We start from the raw sequence: 4,816 nt of genomic DNA on the forward strand, positions 1-4,816 counted from the left end.
GTCAAGTCAAAGGTGAATGCCACTGAGTATCTGGTTTAGGTTTATGTCACAGCGGTAAGTCCGCTACTTCCGTCTCAAAAGGGACAAACTGGAACTTGGAAATTTGTTATGTGCAGCAGGCTATGTGCGTGCGTGCGTGCGTGTGTGCGTGGTGTGTAGGCGGGGAGGCAACTTGACATTGCCTGAATTTTGTCTCCGTATGTGTGTGTGCGTGCGTCTGTCTGTTTTTTCGAATCGAATATTGCTGTTACCAAAAGTACATTTACCATTTTGTCAAGGGGTTAAAAAGGGACTTTTTTGCAACAGTGACTTCTCGCTTTTCTGCTCAAGCGAACATCAAAATGAAAGTTGAAAACAATGGATTTGTACACAGACACGATTTTAGATGGTACGGCATTTACCTGCATCGTTTCTTTCATCGTTCTCCATAATTCGGGCAGGGGTGTTATGTTGTGTTATGCAGTGTTATGCTACAATGGTAAATAATCAATGCATCCAGATCTGTGCAGCAATGTTGAATACTAGCAGAACTTCTGCAAACGATTATTGTGTTAAACATAGCACTGCCAAAAATGCTCGCACAAATGTGTTATTTGTATTCTCGATGTGTTGCGGCTCAACATACAAGTTCAATCACTTTATTTAAAAAGAGAAATTTTGAATAATTTCGAGTTATAAATCTATTCATCAAAAAGGCAAATGCTTAATGCAGTAAATGCGAACATATGATATAAAAACTAACACCGTTATCAAACCTACAAATGATACACTGTCAGTATTTTTGCACAAGGATAATATATAGATGAAGAATAATTGAGCTTATGCAATCGAGGAGATTCATGTCCAACGTGATTATTATCCTGATAGTTGTGAAAACAGATCAGTTCAATACAATTATGTACTGTATGAAAGGCCATTGGCCCATATACAAAAGAGATACATATGTACTCTACTTTTTAGCCTATCAATTCTTTTCTTAACAAAAATTCATTGCAAATAAATAGGGCTACTTTGTGTTGTTTTGGAGGTCCTTTACAGGGGAGCAAGGAAGACAATAGTTTAACATTGATTTGAGAATGATAAAGACAGACAGTAGATACTTATTTCTTAGACTTTCATATACAGCACAAACATAAGTATATTTCAGTAATTTAACAGAATGCACATAATCTTTGGGTTAGTTGATATTTACAACATTATGGTAAAACACTTTGAAATACATCAGGGCATTTGTACATTGCTATAATAGATGTCACGTCGCTATATATATGATGCGCAAGTATCACAGGTGGCTGAGTAGGTTAGATCGCTGACTTTGTGTGCTGACCGATAAGTTGCCTGACTGATAGTGTTGCTTTGAATCCAAGGTGAGATTCAACCTTAAACACGTATTAGAATATATTCTTTAATGAGAAAGTGTAATCGCAAACATAACATATGTTACAAGTATCACAAAATAGTTTAATTACAAAGCCAAAAGCAAAATTACTACATACTTGCAAACAAAAGCAACGCCAAAAGTGAATAAACACAGTCATCTAGCGTGTCTCCAGGTACAGCCGCTCACAAAAGCAAAATATCAGTAACAGGTGTTTTATGATAGCAGTATTCAAAACATAGATCGTCCTGACACATGATTCATGAAGTTTGCAAAAACAAATCTTGATTATGTAAGCCAAGCTCAATTTTTTTCAATTAGTATATGCTAAAGAACCTCATTTGGAGTTATTCTAGGCTTATTGTTAATGGAGCATTTCAAATGATGCGAGAAAAGCATATGTCAGATGTTCCAGTATAAACTTTGATGGAAATATATTCATTGATATAGGGTCACGATTGAGGTACTTTCAATTAATAAAAAACATATCATCACTGAGCAGTAATGACAATCGTGTAGCATTTCAAACCATTAAGGCATGTGCCCTTTACACAGCCTTACACATATTCTGACACTTTGCACGGTTAGTGCGATACTTGGATACATACTGACACGGCATCCACAGAAGAATTGTGCACACCATAATAACGAGACAGAGAAAATGAGAAACCGTTTGAGAGAATAAGTGACATGCATACAGAAATATACACAGAGAGTCATCTTCATGGAGACACACGGATACCTCTTCCTCTCTGTCTCCTACGAAATAGCAATTTGAATCTTGAATTTCATATCCGTTATATAATTTTAGAGTCTGATCATGGGTTATTATCCCAATGACCAACTGGAAGTGGTCTATAGTGGCCTTTCCTTTAAAATACAACATGCTCTCTCCGTAATGTAATAGAAGTATAAAGAAAATTAATCAGTCTCGTTCACCTAGCGATATAGACACATTATCTTCATCAAAATACTCCATGTCGTCACTTCCTATGGTTATTGAAATGTGGTTAGTCATGTGTCAATATGCTGCTTCCAGATAACTGGATTTGAGACTTTAGCTTGTGAGGATATTTCGAACTTAATTTTCCGGTTGTGAATGCAGACTGTATTAATTGTAATTAACACAACGGGAACCTATGATACAACAGTTCTTCAACCTGTTACGTACTTGTTGCACTCATAACACATATGTATCAATATACAAATAAACAAGGTGTACATTCAAAGCAACATTGATATGCGTTCATCATAAATTGCTGGCTCATAATGTGTGTGATTATTGTCCTCTCTTGCCTATGAATTCGCATTGTGCTGATCATTAATCATTGTTTTCTTTACAAAGTGAACTTATCATACATGCAAACTACTGTTTATGTTTCAATGTCAGTGTAACAGAAATTAATTTTCCTGGATAATATACGCCGTTAAGGGATTTGTCGAGCGAGTAGTTTTCAAATATGAACTTTTTCTATTTCATTTTGTGTTTTAACTCGCATACGTTACAACTAGTTTAATACAAAAATTAATTAAATTAGCATAAAGATCGTATGATGATATATCGTCGGAGAATTACTCCTAACAAGCATGTTTAACGAATTTCATACATTTTGTTATCACTTAATTTTTTAACTGACGCACTGCTAATGACGTCCATGTCGAGCTTTGATAATGACGTGCATGTCCAGCTTTGATGGAAACCAATCATGTTCCGAAATTGATATTTGCTTTGCCACAGCCATTTGTTTCCGCAAGCAAAATATGACTATACAAATATCTTAAAACGGTGTAGTAAAATTCATATTTTGCTTTTGGCTTTAAGTATTAGGGGTTTATACTAATACCAAAATCCTATCTCTGGTTCCCTGTGGGCAGAACGTATGCAAACACTGTTGGGGGAAACACACTTTGCCCTATGGAAAGGCATTCGGTCTGATGTGCTAAAAATCACCCTATCAATGTCAACTTTGAAAATCTGATTAAAGAAGCCAAATCGAGTCTACCACGCAGTGACACTACGGTAGACACTACCCTGTTTGCTTTAGGTATATCATTGAACAAGTTTCGTGCCATCCGTATGAAGTGAGTCGGGTAAGGCAACCGAGGACAAACACAGGGAGCACCTTGTGCCTACTACACTCAAAGAAGAAAGGTCTTTCTTGGTTTCTTGTCCCTCTCCAGTTTCAAGCTAAAGGTAGGCTTTTTGTTTGCATTAAATTGACTTACTTTGTTGTCGATATATAAGACATTGTTCTTCGGTTCGTTTTCGCTCCCCAGCATGGGGGCATGTTGTTATCCTTGTGCTTTAATACTTCCCTACTACTTTATACCATATAACAACATCGTAAGCTTTTCCTTCGGACATGTCTGAAAAATATATTCACCTTACTCTAAAATTGCATATATCATCAAAGGGTTTGAGAGATGGAGTCGATAAACAAATATTGCAAACACCGTGTTGTCATTGCGGTTTGGGGCATAATCTGGGAACCTATATATGAAGAGATAAATTCAATTTGGAAATTTAAGCAGGCAGATATCTGATGACTATATGTGAGATACTTGCTGGAATTGAAAATGATCATGCGTATGAGTACAATGTACATTGCTACTTGGGTATGTAGATTTGATAAAGGAAATAGATTAACTTTAAACAACAAAAGGTTTATATATCGTTTTGAGATATTTTGTTTGAAATGGGTCTCTCTCCAAATATATATCAACTATATCGACTAGCTTGTACACATCTGTAAAATGCATTGACTCAATTACAAATAACTAACCTAGCAGTTCCCTAAAAGACAGGGAGACTAACTCTCTGAAAGGTTTCAAACGATAAATTCTTGGAAGGAAATATTAGCATTCCTGTTTGCAATTTCCTTCAGAAACTAACAATGGAAGTGATAAAACAATCACCTGCAATTATCACAATTGCACTTTTCAAAACAACAAAGTGGGTATAAACAAAGAAATTGCAGTTGAAAAAAAATGTCTACCAAACATGATAGAACTAAGTTGATGTGGATTAACATTAATAATAGTCTAACTTATCATTTTATCTCCACATTTGTCTTCACGTTGGTCTTTTGGAGTGTGTCCACTGGAAGAGTAATCACTGCCAACTGCCAAATGTCCAGCCCGGTGGTCGGCAAGGACCTGTCATATTACCACTGCTATTATCACCTAACACACTGCGATCCCCGTTTGTGAAGTAATTGTGTCTAGTTATCTGGGTGGGGAAAGCTTTTGACGAATTCCAATACAAGTGACATGATTCTCCATACACACCGACTAAACAGCTAAGTCCCTGCCTCCAAAACGCCTGTGCTTTATCCGTGCGCTTCAAGCATGCCATCCATTGTTGCAGAGAGCCAATCGCGAGAGGGCTGGCTTGTCAACGCAGGAGTATGTAATCATACAGTTTGACTTGTCGCCACC

This window comes from Haliotis asinina, chromosome 6, assembly GCF_037392515.1.
Source record: "Haliotis asinina isolate JCU_RB_2024 chromosome 6, JCU_Hal_asi_v2, whole genome shotgun sequence".
NCBI classification, from domain to species: Eukaryota; Metazoa; Mollusca; class Gastropoda; order Lepetellida; family Haliotidae; genus Haliotis; species Haliotis asinina.